Source organism: Nycticebus coucang, chromosome 2, assembly GCF_027406575.1.
Source record: "Nycticebus coucang isolate mNycCou1 chromosome 2, mNycCou1.pri, whole genome shotgun sequence".
NCBI classification, from domain to species: Eukaryota; Metazoa; Chordata; class Mammalia; order Primates; family Lorisidae; genus Nycticebus; species Nycticebus coucang.
In genome coordinates, this window is record NC_069781.1 from 79230188 (window position 1) to 79249903 (window position 19716).

The following is a 19716-nucleotide window of genomic DNA, read 5'->3' on the forward strand; positions in this document are numbered from 1 at the left end:
CACTGTGTTTGATGAACACCCTACTATGATTCAGGAACTGCACAGTACACTAAGAATGTCTAAGATGTAAAATCATCTACAGCATTATCACAGCCCAGGTTAGAGACATGGATAATAACAAAGAATTACATTACAATGAGACAATAGCTATTTATGTAACACAGGTAATATAGGAAGCCAAAGAATAAACACCTTATTTTTCAGGTAAGAAATGAGGAAGAGGTGATATATGAAGATTGAAGACTAGGTTGGTATTTACCAAGATGATACAGGATTAGAGGCCTGGCTGGGGAGTACATTAGAGGCCTGGCTGGGGAGTACATGAGAAAAATCAACTCTCATGTTTGGAATATGACTCAAGTTCAGGACATGGAGCATGGAGAGCTCAGCTAGGGAAAAATCCTAAAGAGCAATACAGGTTGTACCAGTCAGTGTGGATTTTGTCCTATAGAAGATGAGGAATTAATGGTTTTGAACACATTTAATCCAATCTGCATTACTGAGGAATATTTTGGGTGGCTAGATGAAGGGTTTAGAAAGAAAAAAGATGCAGCAAAAAGAGTGAGGAGACTGTTGGAATATTCCAGGCTAGAGATCAAGGAAGCTGCCGATCCTAGGGTTACACATGTAGATGCCTGCATTCAAAATCCCAGCTATGCTGGTCATGAGCTTGAGCAGGTTACTCAATTCCTCTGTGCCTCAATACCTCATCTGAAAATGGGGCTTATAATAATAACTGATGAGATCAGCTATTCAGGATTAAATGAAAATTCATATGAAGTGCTTGGAACAGTGCCCATCTAAAAGTAAAAATATTTACTCTTTTTATTCTATGAGGGTCTGAACCAAAGAAAAAGATGTAGCCTGGAAAAGACAGGTCCACATTTCTTAAATATTAAGAAATATTTAACAAATAAAATTGAAAACCTTTGGAGTATGATAGAATGTGGGGGTAAACACGATGGAGAAGTGTTGGGTGATTCTCAGCTTATAGCTTGAGCATTGGGGTGAGTGATGGTATCTTTTGTAAGAGGAAGAGCAGGAATTTTTTTTTTTTTTTGAACAGCAGGAGTTGTTCGTTTGATTTTGTAAGTGTTGAATCTGAGTTGCTTGCAGCGCATTCAGGAGGACTTACTCAATAAGCTCTCGGCAATATAGATCTGTGGCTGTGCGGAGAGATTCCCAGGTGGAGAAAGGAGATGTGGATTCCATCTGCATCCAGATGTGAATGGAAGGCATGAAAAGTCTGTGGCCAGACAGCTTAAGGAGACAGTGTGGACTGAGAAGGGGGCTGAGAGCAGAGCTCTGAGGACACTGACAACAAAGCTGTAGCTGAGGCAAAGGCCCCAGACAAAAAAGTTGAGCAAGATAAAACAGAAAGACCAGAAGAGAATCACAGCAGAATAAATTAAAGAATGGTAAAGACCACCTGTTGCTTAGTGATGGCATGAAGAGTAGGTGCCCGGTACTATGCTATACCAGAGCTGTGGCTCCAGATTTCAAATTCTGTAGAAATGCTGCTTTGTCTGTAGCCTGTTTGGTTGAGTTTAGCCTCAACTCTTTCAGACGGTAGGTTTGCACTAATTAACATAGATTGTTTGGATCCCAGAAGCAAAGCAAATCTATGACATTGTAGCTGCAGTACTTCAATTTTTTATTTCAGAAAGCAGGCTGTAGATAATTCAGTCCTTAACAAATGATCGTTGTTTATTAAATCAAGAGCTAAAGCACTTTCACGGATTAAATCTTCGACAGTGCAATTGTACAAGTGATGGAAAAAGAGCCATGTGATTCTTTGGTTTGACTTTTTGATAGTTCAGGAATTCAGAACAAACTCCTGAGTCTGACTCATTTGAACCAACATCTAGTCTAACAATGCATGAAAAAATTATCAGTAGGCAATATTTGGTCACAAGGAAATCAGTGGTCCCATAGGATTCTCAAAATTAGAAATTTCTCTACTTAGAGTCTAACAGAAGGCAGAGTCAGAAACTCTGAACACAGAAATTTATTTCCCAAGAATTCTAAGATTTTAAGAAACCCCAAATCAGTGTAACATACAGAGCGAACATAAGAATTTGGGATTTATTTTGGGATCATATTTACAATATATGCATATTGTATATGTTTTAAAGTACTACTTTTGCCAGGCACTACTCAGAGTCCAGGGCAAATGATGGCATTCAATGCCCCCATGGCATTATAACCCCATGGAGGATAACACCACGCCTCCATGGAGCGCATACTGATGCAAGGACAACTTAAAAGAAATAGCAAAATAAACAAAAATGATTTTAATTTGTAATAAACCCTATGGTGGAAATAGGGGGCTAAGCAAGGGGATCATGGAAAAAAGCCTTCTTTAGTTAGGAAGGTCAACATGGAGCCTCTCTTAGGATGACATTCAAGATAAAGACAGAAGGAAAGAGGTAACCCTGGGAAGAGTGACAGGGAAAGACTCTGGGAAGTGGTTAATAGCACAGGCAAAACCCTGACTGGTCATTCAGGCAAGGGACTATTGTGAATGGAGTTTAGCCAATGGGGGTTAGATAGGAGAAGAGGCATTGAGGAGAGGGCTGCAAAAAGGATCCTGGTACAGATTTGAATGGCTCCCTAAATGCAAGGGAAGGGTTTACTTGGGGGAGGGAGGTGGCTTAATTCTTAATAAGTTTGGAGAATGGATGGAGGTAGGGCTGGAATGGAAGAAGGTAGGTCAATTAGGGACCTCTTTCAGGAGTCCAAGTAAGAGATGATGATGGCCAAGAGTGAGATGGCAGCAGTGGGGATATAGGGAAGACAATGGCCTTAATAGATATTTTGGAGACAGAATTGACAGCACTTGTTGCTGGAATAAGGCTGTCCAGAAAGTATCCAGCCAGGCAGGTCTCTGTTTTTCGTAGTATGTGGCTGGATACTTTCTGGCCACCCCTTGTAAATGATGGGATGGGAGAGATGGTGGGAGGGGAGAATCAAAGAACAAAGAGAGACTCCCAAGAATTGTTCCTTGACTAATTAGATTTTGCAAACAGCTAGAAAGGACCCTAGCATAGAGCAGGCTGCTCTGACTATTCGCTACACTATACACTGTTTGCGATGGCCGAGGGGAGGTGTTGAGAAGGCAGTTGGTGGGGTGAGTCTGGAATTCACAGGAAAAGCAAATCTGGGAATGAACATTCCCACCTTATGTTTTTGGAAAAAGTGAGTCTCTGATTAAAAATTTATTTTTAAAGGTGTCCTTTATGTGTTCCATTTGCAGAAGCATTTCCCTTCAAATGCATGTAACCCCTTGGTTATGTGGACAATCCTGGTAAGGATATGAGGAGTCAGTCTGTTACCAGGAACAAAATGATAGCTGCACGTGGAGTCCAGGTGATGGAAACATTCCGTTTCTTTCAGTGGGTCTCCCGATCCACCTACCCAGTGTGCACCCAGAGTGACTGTCAGGACGCCCTCCTCTCTTACCTAGTGCTACTTCCTTTCTCTCTTCATCAGAGCCTTTTGTTTTTGTCTGTGCCTTTCCATAAACCTAGAGCCCCCAAATCAGATTCTTTTTCTTTTTCTATTTTTTTTTTTGTTTTTTGAGACAGAGTCTTAACTATGTCACCCTTGGTAGAGTGCTATGGCATCACAGCTCACAGCAACTTCAAACTCTTATGCTTAAGTGATTCTCTTGCCTCAGCCTCTCGAGTAGCTGGGACTACAGGTGCCTGCCACAACACCTGGCTTTTTGTTGTTGTTGTTGTTGTTGTAGCTGTCATTGTTGTTTAGCAGGCCCAGGCTGGGTTCAAACCTGCCAGCCCCTAACCACTGAGCTACGGGCACTGAGCCCCAAAGTTAGATTCTTTTGGTGTCACATAGGAGGCTCCTATGATGTATTTCTACACCAAGGGCTTTCAACGTTCACTTGGGGATTCTGTTAAAATGCAGATTCTGATTCAGCAGGTCTGGGCTGCGGCCCGAGAGTCTACATTTCTAATAAACACTCAAGCTGCTGGTCCAGGGGTTTCTACGAATAGCAGCCACCTCCTAGATCATACTTTTCATGGCGTATGCTAACAAAGAGTTTGTCACTTAGCTCTTGCTGGGGGTGAGTAGGAGGATTAGGCTAGGAAAGAAGGAAATGAAAAAGAGGAGGGAGAAAAATCTCATGCTGACACCTATATTTGGGCCCCCTTTCTTCACATTTGGTCCTCAAAAAGGCATCAGAATGAAAAATAATCTTTAGAATCTGAACTCCAAAATGTTATATAACTGCTTAATAAAATGCTTTTTGTAACTTTAAAGGTTTTTTGAGGCAGGGTGCAGTGACTCACATTTGTAATCTTAGCATGCTGGGAAGCCTATGCTAGAGGATCATTTGAGGTCATGAGTTCAAGACCAGACTTAGCAAGAATGACACCCTGTCTCTACTAAAAAATAGAAAAAAAAAAAAAATAGCTGGCCATGGTGACAGGCACCTGTAGACCCAACTACTCTGGAGGCTGAAGCAGTAAGTCACTTGAGCCCAGAAGTTTGCAGTTGCAGTGAGCTATGATGCTACTGTACTCTACCTGGGGTGACAGAGCAAAGCTCTTGTCTTAAAAAAAAAAAAAAAAAAAAAGAAAGAAAGAAAATTTATTTGAACATGTTCGTATGGGCCAGGATCTGAAAATGGTATAGCTGTCCATACCTTGCAACACATCATGAGGCATAATAATAGCATGGCTGCCTTTAGAAGGGGCAATTTGGCTGGGTGCCTATAATTAATCCTAGCACTCTGGGAAGCTGAGGTGGGAGGATACCTTGAACTCAGGAGTTTGAGACCAGCTTGATCAAGAATGAGACCTTGTCTCTACTAAAAATAGAAAAACTTAGCTGGGCACTGTGGCAGATGCCTATAGTCCCAGCTACTCAGGAGGCTGAGGTAGGAGAATCACTTGAACCCAAGAGTTGGAGGTTGCTGTGAGCTAGGCTTACACCACGTACTCTAGCCTGGGCAACAGAGTGAGACTCTATCTCCAAAAAAAAAAAAAACCAGAAGGGCCAAGATTCATTCCTGGCTTGCCCCCCCCTTCCTTCCCCATTGGTGATAGATGGTTATGGATCAAAATAGCAACTAAGAGGACTAAGAACTCCTTTGGAGCCCTGAGCATTCCTACCTTACATTGTTTAGATGTTTACTTCCTGATCTTGACTGGTCTGAGCAGCACGCTTACTCTGTTTGAATGAGAGCTTCCTACACCTCTCTTGTGAGCTGATTAAGTCAGTAAGGCTGAGCTTCCATTCACCCTAAGAGAAGCTCACATTCAAAAGTAGCATTCATGAGCTGTAGTGAGTTGTGATTCTAACAGTCTTATAAACAAAATTTTAAAAAACTAAATGGATTTTAAAAGATTGTACAGCTCTTTGCCACTTGGTGACAAATACTGTTTTGTTTTCAGCATGTTTCTTAATAATTAGTAGATGCTATGTGACTGGTGGGCTGAATGAGGGAATAAGTTTGGCGTGAATTTGGAGGTAGGCTGGTGTCATAGAAGGCAGCTGGACTTCAGAGGCAGACACACATTGCCACACTGGGATTCTGGGATCCTCTGCTTTTGCATCTGTAGTGTGGGAACAATGATACCCCTGGGACATTGAAATAAAGATTGGAGATAATGTATGGAAGCATCTGGTTTACTAATTAGCCTGGATAATTTGGTTGCTATTTTTATTAGCATCATCTTGGACTCCCTACTTGGTTCTTTTGGCTCTCATCCATCCCCTAAATCACTCAATTGGGGTTTCATCCTGTCCCCCTCTTATTGCCAGCTGGTCATTCATCTGCTGGACTGGGCAGTTTTGCTCATCTCCACCAATCCCTGCCCACCTTCCACCCTAGCCTGCAATCTCACTTCTATCCTTCAGACCCTCCAACTTTCCTGCCATTCCCCCAACAAAGCCAATTCCTTCTTGTCTAGAACCATTTTGCTTTTCTTTTCAGCCCTCTCACCTTTCAAGTGGGAGAGATATTTATAAGGCAAAAGTTTAAGGTCCAACATCTGAGTCTTGAATGAAAACAAAGAAGAAAACCCACTATGGCCTCATTTATCATTCTATTTGCCAAAGGTGGTTATGGAGGTCTGTGGTTACCTAAGGTTTTTTTCATGTTAGTAACTACATAGACTCTACGCAGTCTAATGGTTTGGTTATTTTTCAGATCCCTCCTCATAAAGCCATGTTTCAGAGCCCAAAGTTACAGGGCAAAAATACTTTTCTGGGAAATATGAGGATTCCCTAGTTCATGTTGAGTAAATATGATTCTGTGAGTCGCCCCCTTTGTTAATCTGAACACACCAATAATAAATTGATTTGGTGCACCTCACCCAAATCACAATCAACAAGTATACACGAAGCTTTAAGAATCTAAGAAATGGGTCAGGTGCAGTGGCTCTCACCTGTAATCCTAGCACTCTGGGAGGCTGAGGTGGGTAGATTGCTTGAGCTCACAAGTTCAAGACCAGCCTGAGGGCTCGGTGCCTGTGGCTCAAGCGGCTAAGGTGCCAGCCACATACACCAGAGTTGGCAGGTTCAAATCCAGCCTGGGCCTGCCAAAACAATAACAACAACCAAAAAATAGCCAGGCGTTGTGGTGGGTGCCTATAGTCCCAGCTACTTGGTAGGCTGAGGCAAGAGAATTGCTTAAGCCCAGGGATTGGAGGTTGCTGTGAGCTGTGATGCCACAGCATTCTACGTAGGGTGACAAATGAGACTTTCTCAAAAAAAAAAAAAATCTAAGAAATGTACTTAGTCAAATAAGAGACCCTATCTTAGCCCAATTGTGTCTTTATAAAGGAATACTTGAGGATGGGAAATTTATAAAGAAAAGAGGTTTATTTGGTTCACAGTTTTGCAACCTGTATTAGAAGCATGCATAAACATCTGCTTCTAGTGGGGGCTTCAGACTGCTTCCCCTCATGGCAGAGGTGAGCAGATGTGTGCAGAGATCACATAGTGACAGAGAAGCCACGAGAGAGGGGAGGGAGCTGTTATGGTAACTGATAATGGAGTGAGAGCTCACTCATTACCAGGAGGATACCACCACGCCATTCGTGAGGACTGCACCCCCATGACCCAAACACTTCTCACTAGGCCCACTTCCAACATTGGTGATCAAATTTTAACAGGTTTGAGAATCAAATATTCAAACTATAGCAGTCTCCTTCCTTGGATCATTAAATTTATGAATAAATCCAAAGAGGGAGATCCAGGAATGGAGCTCCCAGACAGCAATGTAAACAGGGAAGCCCCATATGTGTGTGTGTGTGTGTGTGTGTTTATACATGTGCACACACACATACACACCACATTTTGTTTCTTCCATTCATCCTAGGATTGGCACTTGGGTTGCTTGCATCCTCTTGCAATTGTGAATAGTTTTGCTATGAACATGAAGATACAAATATCTCTTTGAGACCTAGTTTTCAATTCTTTGAAGTATAAACCTAAAAGTGGGATTGCTGAATCATCTGACAATTCAATTTTTAATTATTTGAGGAACTTCCATACTGTTTTCCACAGCAGCTGTACCATTTTATGTTCCCACCAACAGAGCACTGAGGTTCCAATGTTTCCACATCCTTGCCAACACTTGCTATTTTCTGGGTTTTTGATAGTATTTATCCTAACAGGTGTGAGGTCATCTCATTGTGGTTTCCCCTATTGTTGAGCGGTGGGGAATCCATGTTGAACTTGAAAGTAGAAAATGCCACTTCCTTAACCTCATTTCTGTTAGACAACCAGTCTCTGGGCCATTCTACAGATGCCCCGACTACATCCATGTGTAGCGCTGAGTTCACAAAAAATGTCCATGTGTCAAGCAGCGCTGTGTGAAACCTAGATCTTACTCAGCACCAAACTTTGCCAATGATTCAAAGGATGTAGACAAGCACTGGGCACAAAGGGAACACTCCTTCCTTGCAAAGTCTTCCAATAGTGTCTTTTTCTCCTACATTAGGACACATTTTAGTGTCAGATCAACAAATGGGTATTGGACCATGTATGTGATTGCTCTCAAAGGAAGCTGTGTCTGATTTGGAACCTCTCAGTTTTAGACATCATTAATTATGCAGGTAGGAAATGCTGATCTCACTACTCTGCCCCCCATCCCCCAGCTGGCTGTGCTCTTTCATCCATAAATTCCATGTTTATTTTCAGAGACCAATCTAAGCAGAGCAGGAGATTCCTACTGAGAACATTTTACAGGTAGACTCTCCCTGTATCTTTCTGCTCCTAGATACCATTGCCTGCTCTACAGGCTTCTACTGGCGAGGGAGGAGTGAGTTGTAGGACTGTGCTGGCCCTTCTCTCTTTTCATTCTGGTGATTTATTATTATCTTGCCTGCTGAATTTCTTAGAAAAGTTTCTTATACACTCCCAGGGAATCTGAATGCATATTTGGCTTGGGGACTCTATTCGGCTTAGCTGTTTGGGGGGGGGGGCTCTTTATCTAATAGAAAGAAGATCACCCTTTTCTTCCACAGGCAAGTTTGTACTTAGTCAGTGTCTTAAAACCAAATATATTTTGTTTAGATACACATAGACAGCTGTCCCTCTGTATCTGTAGATTCAACCAACCACAGACTGAAATATATTCAGAAAAGACAATAAAAATAACAATATAACAAAAAAAAAATACAGCTCACACTTGTAATCTCAACATTTTAGGCAGCTGAGGTGAGAGGATCACTTGAGGCCAGGAGTTAAAGACCAGCCCGAGTAGCATAAGCTGTCTTTACAAAAATAAAAATTTGTAAAAATTATCCGGCTATGGTGGTGCATGCCAGTAGTTCTAACTACTCAGGAGGCTGAGCCAGAAGAATCACTTGAGCCCCGAAGTTCAAGGTTACAGTGAGCTATGATGATGCCACCCACTGTACTCCAGCCTAGCTGACAGAGTGAAACCCTATCTCTAAAAATGATGATGATGATGATACAGACTTCAAAAATATATGAGAACAACTATTTATACATTATTTACATTGTATTAGGTATTAGAAGTAACGTATAGATGATTTAAGGCATGTAGAAGGATGTGGGTAGGCTATATGCAAATACTGTGCCATTTTATATCAGGGACTTGAGCATCCATGGACTTTAGTATCCATGGGAGAGCTGGAACCAATCCCCTGTGAATACTAAGGGATGACTGTATATGTAGGAAATCTGTAAAGAACAATAAAGGACTGAATAATCCAAAGAAAGGAAAATGCTTACTTCAAGGTGGGAAGGAGAGGATGTGATTAGGGAGAGATGCACAGGAGGCTTCTAAAGCCATAGGAATGATCTACTGCTTAACCAGGAGATTGTGTGCATGGATCTTCATTATTGTTTCAAAGTGTACAATTTTATACTCTTCTGAATATATGATGCATTTCATTATAATACTCTGGTGATAACCACAGTGGTTAGAAGACATATGGCTGGATTACTGGAGAAGCAAGAGGATTATCTTGACCTGCATATACTGTGCCATTTTCCCCCAAATTAGAATAGGATAGGATAGCAAAGGACAAAACCCTAACCTAGAAAAAGGCAGGGTCCCTGGGATCATGAGGTCCTGTCTTGTTACAGTTGCACCTCATTGGACGAGTCACTTACTCTTTCCAATCTTTACGCTTCTGTGAAATAGGATGCTAATATCTGTCCTTCCCTCCTTCCCAGGATTGTGATGAGAAGCAAATGAGATCAAATTAGGAGTGTGCTTTTTAGTCGCTAAATCACACAGAAGTTTATTTCCTTACATTGAGCATTTACTGAACACAAAATGAATATCCTGTGTCCTCTAACGTGCATTGGGGGTATAATGAGAAATAATGCTAGGAGGTTGCCTTTGGGAAGAAACTCAGAGATTGGTGGGAAAGAAGAAAGCAAATACTGCATACAGGTTCTACAGAGCTAGACTGAGGAAAGGCAGAGGGGACAACAGAAGCACAGAGAAGTGCTCTCTGAGACGGTGCTGATGTGTTATAAATGCACCTGCCTGCAGCCCTCTCTGTCCCTCCAGGCTCTTCTCGCTCAGAGGGTTTTCCAAAATCTGGTCCCTTCCTGTTCCTCTGGTTTCTCTAGAAGCTAGTTCTGTCTGGACATTCCCTGGTCCCTCAGTTCCCAGTGTCAAGAATGAGTACTGGTACGCTGAGTTGAGATGAGGGTGGCGTGATCACACACACATAACATTTATTGCAAAGCAAAAGTACATCTCAGAGGGAGAGAGGGGTCATTCTCCACAAGCAGAGAAAGACGCGGAAGTCCAAGCACGCGCTGTCTTTTATTGTCCCGCCTTTCTCTTGGCAGGATTGGTTGCTATGTCCTGCCTTTAGGTGATTGATAGGTTGGGTGATATAATGGATTACATAACATATTATACAACACATTAGGTTATATGACAGTTTCTTTTCTTCACGTGTGTCCTCTTAGAATCCTTCATGAAAATTCCACCCATGCTATGCTAATTAGATGGTAATGAAGCCCCCAGGTCAATTAAAGGTCACGAGGAACTCTGACTGCGCATGTTTCCACCACCAAACAGTTCTGAGCCGCAATTGGATTCCTAGCTGCAAGTCTGTTCCCACTCGCTGCCCTTAGCTTAGCCAGTTACTTGCCACCTGTTTACTCTCCGCCGGACCTAACGATGCAAGTTGTTCCTTTGTATTTGCTGTTGACTCTTCTGGAGTGCCCTTGCTCAGTTTGCTCTTGTGACCCGAGTCTGAGCTTAAATGTTGCCTCTAAGGATAGGTCTTCCGTGATCTCTGTATCTAATGCTACTGTTGTTATTACTTCTTCTTCTTCTTTTTTTTTTTTTTGTCTTTTCACCTGTCTCTTGTGTCCTATTAATTTTGATTTATTTTCTCCAAAGCACTTCCATGAACTGAAATTAGCTCATTTACTTACTTATATATTTGTTCTCTCCCTCTCCCTCCATCTCCCTCCCTGCCTCCCTTACCAGAATTTAAGTTTTATAAGGGCAGGGATCTTGTGGTTCCCTCTCCCTCTGCCACACTTCTCCTCCTCTCTTTCCTCCCATCCCTTCCTCTCCCTCTTCCTCTGCCTCTTCATCTCTGCTGTATCTATCTCCAGTAACTAAACTAGTGCCACAGGTACTCAATACATTTATTGAATAAGAAATATTAGTGGACAAATGCATTTAAATAAATGTTTCTATAGCATTTAAATAAATGTTTCCTGAAGAATTTTGCAATGAACAAAACCAACTAAAGATTAGTAAACAAATATAGTACCTAGAACAGAGTAGCCCTCAAATATTTGTCAAAAGAATGAATGTATAGAACAGATATAGAATGCTTGAAAACCAATCAGAAAATACCACAAACAATACATAAATCGGCAAAGAAAACCTTCTAGAACTAATTAGCAAGGTTGCAGGATTCAAAGTCAGTATACAAAAATTAATTGTATTTCTATACACAAGCAATTAACAATTGGAAAGCAACAATTTCTAAAGTACCATTTAAATTTCACTCAAAAAAGAAAATACTTATGAATAAATCTAACAAAATATGTGCAGTATCTGTATACTAAAAATCTAGAAAAACTGAAAAAAAAAACTAAATATATAAAACTAAATATATAAAAAGGAACTTACTATGTGTATTGTTAAGATATCAGTTTTTTCTAGATTGATTTACAGATTCAACACAATCCTTATCAAAATCTCAGTAGGATTTTTTGGGGAGGATATCAAGCTGATTCTAACACTGATATGAAAATGCAAATAAATTAGAATAGTCAACCCGTTTTGAAAAAGAGGGACAAATCTGAGGACTCATGCAACCGTATTAGAAGAATCACTATAAAGCAATAACAGTAATCAATACAGTGTGATATTGGCAAAAAGATAACATACAGATCAATAAAACAGAAGATAGAGCCCTAAAATTGACCCACACACATATAGTCACTTGATTTCTGACAAAGATCCAAAGGCAATAGGAAAAAATTGTCTTTTCAACAAATAATGCTGGCACAAGCAATTAAAAATACACCACGGGTCTAAATGAAAGACCTAAAACTATAAAACTTGTTAGAAGATAACATAGGAAAAAAATCTTTGCAAAGATTTCTTCAGTATATCACCAGAAACATGATTCAGAAAAGAGCAAACTGGTAAATTTAGCTCTATAAAAATTAAAAACTTCTGCTCTGCAAAAGACACTGCAAACTGGAGCAAAATATTTGCAACTTACATATCCAACAAATGGCTTGTATCCATGGTATATCAAGAACCCACAAAACTCAATAATAAGAGAACCCAATTTTCTATTTTTATTTACTTACTTATTTATTTTGAAACAGAGTCTCACTGTGTTGCCCTCAGTAGGGTGCTGTGGCATCACAGCTCACAGCAACCTCAAACTCTTGGGCTTAAGCAATTCTCTTGCCTCAGCCTCCTAAGTAGCTGGGACCACAAGCGCCTGGCTTTTTTTTTTTTTTTTTTTGTAGTTTCAGTGAAAAGATTTGAAGAGACGCTTTATAAAAGAGGGTATATTATGGGAAATAAGCAACAGAGACCATAAGGCCCACAAAGCCAAAAATATTTACTGACTGGCCCTTTGTAAGAAAAGTTTGCTGACCCCTGCAACTTAGCAATACAAAAAGGTGAATTACAGACAAGTATTTTGTATCAGTCAGACTTCAACCAAACAGAACCAGTGAGAGAGCTATATTAAGAGGTTTATTGCAATGAATTGGTTTATGAGACTGTGGGGCTGGCTGGCATGTCTGAAATCCACAGGGCAAACTGTCAGGAAGGGCAGGCTGGAACAGCCAGGTGCAAGCTGAAGCTAGGCAAAATTCTTCTTAGGGAAGCCTCAGCTATTCCTTTCAACCGCCTTCCCAATGCCTTTGAACAGATTGAATCAGGTACATTCAGATTATCGAGGACAATCCCCTTTACTTAAAACAAATTGATTATAGACTTTCACAATATTAATAAAATACCTTCACAGAAATGTCTAGATTAGCATTTAATTGAATAACTGGCCTAGTCAAGCTGACACATAAAACTAACCATGATATGTATCTTCAAAGATAGATCTCATAAATATAATGCTCAACAAGTTGCAAAATGGTCTGTGAGTTATGGTAACATTTATATATATAAATGTTTGTTTGTTTATTTATTTATTTATTTATTTATTTTGTTGTTGTTGTTGCAGTTTGGCCGGGGCTGGGTTTGAACCCGCAACTCTTAGCATATGGGGGCTGGGGCCCTACTCACTGAGCCACAGGCACCGCCCCATATGAAATGGTCAAAACAATTTAACATAAAGTTTGTGGATACGTGGATATGTAAAACCATGTAAAGAAATGACAAAGTTACTTTATGTCTCTGATTGCCACTGGGGAGGAAGGAAAAGGAACGGAATTGGGAGTGCATACACTATATCTATAATATTTTTGTCTGTTTTTTTAAAAGGCAGAAAACCCCCAAACAAATGAGGCAATGTAAAAGTCTTATAAAGCCCATCCTTGGTATGTAACTTCTTTCTGTGTTGCTGCTGTTAATACAAGTATGCATGTTAACAAACTTTCACAGTCATTATTTTTAAAAAATCTTAATGATTGTCCCCTTTTGCACAAGGCTAAAAATAGATGTTTATACTGAGTAGTCAACTTTGAATCAGAATCACACTGGATAGGACCAGAGGGTTGAAGCTTCTTCTTTTTTTTTCAGATTAATATAAGGGACCTACTCTTTTTTTTTTTCCTAAATGCTAACCACCCCTTTGGTGGAGCTTTGGTTTTTCCTTCATGGACCGGTGTTTCAGGGAATGAAATTCACCTTGCTGGAGTTGAGCCTGGAAAATCACAGCCTTCACCATGCTGCAGTCTTTGCCCAGCGGAGAGCGCTGAGCTGAGTGTGAGTCATTCTTACTTGAGCCCTGACCTTGGCTGACCTCCACAGTGCCAAGGTCTGGAGCCAAACGGAACTCCTGACTTAAGGAGCTAGAGATAAAGAGGTAGGTGGCTGGTCACAGGGTAGTAGCTGCTGCTGATGGAATGTGACTTGTCAGATCTCCCGGGGGGGGGGGGCACTAGGGCCGGCATTGGTGTTCACACACCAAAGAACACAATGCTGAGAGTTCTTCCTGCAGAATGTCAGATGACTTCTGATTGAAGAAGTAGTGGTAAACAAATCCAAAGATTGCAATCTGCAGCATGCCTGCAAAAATTGATCAATTGACATTCTTTACAGTCTGTGAACATAAATTTTTTTGCAAAACTTAAAACTTTTTTGTGATTAAAAAGAATACATGATCTTTGTAAAAATTTGAAATATGTGAAAAGCTAGACAGAAGAAAATTATCCAAAAAACCCTACTTAAGAGTTTTTGGTGGTTATCGTTTAGTTTCTTTTTTCCTGTGTCATATTTTTTCTAGGTTTAATTCATTCTTTCAACAATGATTACTTGAGCACCTACCAAGTACCAGGCTTTGCTCCAGGTGCTGGAGATGTATTCCTATACAAAACTTGAAGGTCCCTATAATTACGAAGCTAATAAGGAAGAAGCAGACTCACCATTAAACAGTAATGCACGAGATAAATTTAGATAATGAATGGTATAATGGAAAAAATAATACCTAATAATACTGAAAACATAATGTGCTGTTCTAAGCCTTTTACCTCATATGTATTAATATATAGTGAGTAAAACTGTGTAGTTTGTATGTCTTAGAGGGAAGATTCTTTTTTTTTTTAATCAAAGTCTCACTTTGTCGCCCCCTCAAGTGCCATGGCTTCCTTCATAGCTGACAGCAACCTCAAACTTTTAGGCTCAAGTGATTGTCTTGCCTCAGCCTCCTGAGTACCTGGGACTACAGGTGCCTGCCACAATGCCTAGCTATTATTAGAGGCAGGGTCTCACTCTTGCTCAAGTTGGTCTCGAACCTGTGAGCTCAAGCAATCTACCCACCTGGACCTCCCAGAGTACTAGGATTACAGGCATGAGCCACCGTGCCTGGCTTTCTTGATGGAAAATTTAGTTACAACCTTCCCAGTAAGGCCAAGTACGGTGGCTCACGCCTGTAATCCTAGCACCCTGGGAGGGCAATGTGGGTGGATTGCCTGAGCTCAGGAGTTCAAGACCAGCCTGAGCAAGAGTGAGACCCTGTCTCTACTAAAAACAGAAAAACTAGCTGGGTGTTATAGCACACACCTGTAGTCCCAGCTACTCAGGAGGCTGAGGTAAGAGGATCGCTTGAACCCAGAAATTTGAGTTTGGGGTTACTATGAACCATAGCACTCTATCCAGAGTGACTAAGTGAGACTGTGTCTAAAAGAAAGAAGAAAGAAAGAGAGAGAGAGAGAGAAAGGAAAGTAGAGAGAGAGAAATCTTGGGGGAGATGACAGAGGAGCAAAGTTTACCTGAAGGGGAAGAAGTCTGCAATGGAAGACCCAAGTCAAGAGCCTTCCCAGCAGAAGGAATAAAAAGTTTAAATGCCCTGAGCATAAAATGGTCCAGTACGTACATGAAACGTAAAGATAAAGAGAAGTATGGCTGGAAATTTAGGAAGTAAGGGGTAGGTTAGTCTGCAATGAAACTGAAGATCGTCATTCTTGGGGTTTCTAGGGAACTCTTGAGCGAAGCAGAAACAGGCCATTTTTTCCTGTTTCATTCTTTTCTTATCTCACCCCCTATTTCCACACTCTCATTTCTGTATGAAGAAAAGGCTGAGCTTTCTCTGCAGCTGCTACTCATGGAACAATTGAGACCATTAACTGGCACATCTCCTGGGCCTGACATCCTAGATAGGATTTGAAGCTTGGAGCTCTCTTTGCCCACGCTTATGTCCAGGCAAAGGTTGAAGGTAGCTGCAATTGACTTTTATCAACAACTTCAGAGCTCACATTCTTGACTGCTACAGAGAGGCCACTCTGCAGCACTTCTTCCTCACCTGAGAGCCTTCCCCCTATTATAAAAGGTAATGGTGCCAGATATTTCCCCCCACTCCTTGAAGCCACATCCCTAATCTCAGATGAGTGTGTTCTCTTAGCTTTGCTCCCTAACGCCCCAGGATGGCTTCCTCCATTTCTCAACTGGAGTTTCCTAGCCTCTGGATTTTGCTGATTGAACCCTTGTGGTATAATTAACATAACCCTCTGTCCTCTGTGTTTCCTGTAAAATGGTAGTTGAAGCTGTATAATAACTTAATAAGGCAGGGCCATTAAGATCCCTGCTTTATGGAGTAATAAACTAAGGCACAAAAATTACATGTAGTTAGAAAGTGGAGGAGCCAGGGTTCCAATCCAGGCAGATGCCTCTCATTACTATGCTGTACACAAAGAAAGACATTAGAAAGACATTGTTAAAAATTATTTTTAATTGACGCGTAGTAATTACATGTGTTTATAGAGTACAGAGTGATATTTTGGTACCTGAACATAATGTGAAATATAATGTAGAATAAAGGGAGTTTAAACAACTCCCTTTGGCGGAACATTCTCCCAGAGCAGATGATTGGTTGGTTTCGAAGCCTCGAAATCAATTGACCCAACTGGCAAATATTGAGCATCTACAGTGTGTGCTGAGCTAAGCTGTGGGATACAAAGATGGGCAAGATAATACTGAAGGTGGTCATAGCTGGTGTGCAGAGAACTCACGATGCAGCAGCTACTGTTAGCAGGTGCTATGGAGACGCTACTGTTAGCAGGTGCTATAGAGACGCTACTGAGCATCACAGTCCAGGTGAATTTCATCATGGAGCAAGAAACCACCCCGTGCTAAGTGCAATAACAGCACTGTTCAGAGCTTTGCATGCAATCCAGTAGTCACCAGCTACATGTGGCTAGTTAAATGAATTAAAATGAAATAAGATTTAAAAATTAGTACCTCGGTCACATTAGCCACATTTCAAGTGCACGGTTTATGAAACAGCATCCTCACACAAAGTTCTATTGGACAGCACTGCTTTACAGTGTGTGGAAGCACAAAGGAGGCATTGATCATTGTACACTTCCTGTTCTTAGGTTATTAAGTATGAAAAGTTCTATTTCCTTAAGTATTATAGTTGACAGCAGATATCTCTGACATTTCACATTGACATTTCCTTTTTTTATTGTGAAGGTCTATCCTCATTCTTTCAAATGCATGTTTTGGCTTGTGGTTATCTTTCCAATTTTTTAAAAGAAAATTTTGTGAAACCATGGATACGTCAAATACTTGTGCTATTTTCAAATATGAGTTCCACCATGGAACCAGTATAGCACAGACAGCTTGAAATACCAATGAAGTGTTTGGGAAAGATGTGGTAATGAATGCATAGACCATTTATGGTTGGAGAAGTTCTGTTCTGGTGATTTTAATCTTGAAAGTGAGCCATGTGGGTAACCTGAGACCATGGTGAGCTAAAGCTATAATGGAAGTCAATCCATCTTAATCTATGTGTGAATTAGCAGCAAGGTTTGACGGTACTATTCCAGCAATATCAGGCCATTTGAAACAAATCAGAAAGGTTAAGAAGCTGGGCTCAGTGCCTATGGCTCAAGCAGCTAAGGCACCAGTCACATACACCTGAGCTGGCAGGTTCAAATCCAGCCTGGACCCACCAAACAACGACGGCTGCAACCAAAAAATAGCCAGGCATTGTGGCGGACGCCTGTAGTCTCAGCTACTTGGGAGGCAGAGGCAGGAGAATTGCTCGAGCCCAGGAGTTGGAGGTTGCTGTGAGTTGTGATGCCACGGCACTCTACCCGGGGCGAGAGCTTGAGGCTCTGTCTCAAAAAAAAAAAAAAAGAAGCTGGATAGATGGGTTCCACACGAATTAACAAGCATCCGAAAAGAAACTGGCTCAAAGCTTGCCTTTTTTATTGTCATAACATGAAAGTGAACCATTTCTACACAGTATTATTACATGTGATGAAAAATGGATTCTTTTTGACAATTGCGAGCATTCGGCACATTGATTGGATAAAAATGGAGCGGCGCCTGTGGCTCAGTGAGTAGGGCGCTGGCCCCATATGCCGAGGGTGGTGGGTTCAAACCCAGCCCCGGCCAAACTGCAATAAAAAAATAGCCGGGCGTTGTGGCGGGCGGGAGGCTGAGGCAAGAGAATTGCGTAAGCCCAAGAATAGAGGTTGCTGTGAGCCGTGTGACACCATGGCACTCTACCCGAGGGCGGTACAGTGAGACTCTGTCTCTACAAAAAAAAAAAAAAGAAGTAAGGAAACATAATCCAAAACCAAATATTTATCAAAAAAAGCTAATCGTGTCTCTTTGGTGGTCCAGCACTGGTGATACCCACTGCAACTTCATGAAACCTGGCTAGTTACAGGGGATGACTACAAGCAGTTGGATGAAATAATGAGGATGCAGCCGAGATTGGTCAGCAGAGACAGGCCAATCCCCTTGCAAGAAAATGCTGTCACACAAACAATGCTGTTCAAACTGTGGAAGCTGAACTTGGAGACTCTTTGTCATCAGAGAGTTCACCAGACCTTGTGCCAACTGCCCACCACTTCTTCCAGGCTTTGGACCACTTCTTGCAAGGGAAAACATTCAATTCTCATCAAGCTGTGGAAAACACCTGTCATGATGTCATTGCCACTTGCTCTCCAGGCTTCCCCGCTGCTGGCATAAACAAGCCACTGATAAGATGGAAAACTGTGTTAATAGTTAAGGCACATGCCCTGATTAATTGTACCGCTCTTATTTGAGATATGATAAACTAAACTTTTGATTGAAATCAGACATTTCAGACTTAATGACCTAGCATCAGTTCTCTAAAATGATTACACCTCAGCTAGATGTGGAGGTGAGGAAAGATAGCAGGAGAGGGATCCTGAGCAAAGTAATGTTTTAGGTGAGAACTGAAGAGTGTTTTCATCCTTACTGTACTTGTGGGAGATGTTTTATTTCCCTATTGAATGACCAAGAAAACAGACACCAAAAAGTTGAAAAGCTTGCCTGAAAATCACAGGACAGGGGTAAGAGGGAATATTTGCCCCTGTATCTATCTGTCTGCAGTTTTGTGCTTGAAATGTAACTACTGTAACTAAAGAAAGCATGAGCAGAAGAGACTGCTGTGGAAAGAAACAGGTGGTGTTGGGCAGCGCCTATGGCTCAGTGAGTAGGGTGCCGGCCCCATATGCCCAGGGTGGCAGCTTCAAACCCAGCCCCGGCCAAACTGCAACAAAAAATAAATAGCCGGGCGTTGTGGCGGGCACCTGTAGTCCCAGCTGCTCGGGAGGCTGAGGCAAGAGAATCGTGTAAGCCCAAGAGTTAGAGGTTGCTGTGAGCCGTGTGACATCATGGCACTCTACCCCAGGGTGGTACAGGGAGACCAAAAAAAAAAAAGAAACAGGTGTCAACTTCACAAATATTGCTTGGACACTGTGCTGTATTTTAAAGCACTCTTTTAAGCACTGGTATAGTATCGATGGTTTATAAAAATTCAGAGTCTCTTGGCACATGGAGTTTGCTATTCCACTGAGAGATAAAGCCAAGGTGCCTGTGAAATGTTGGCAGAACAAGGGAGTGGATTCTAAGTGCTAGAGGAATCTAAGAGATGGTGAAGTCTTCCTGTGAAGATAGCCTGGAAGTAGGAGGAGTTAAGGGGGTCTTGAAGGACATGTAGGATGTGAGTAGCAGGAGCCTTCCCAGCAGGAGGACAGATGTGAAGAAAGTCTTAGGGTGGGCGCTGCAGGGCCAGTACCGAGAACAGGACTATCTCAGCCTTCGAT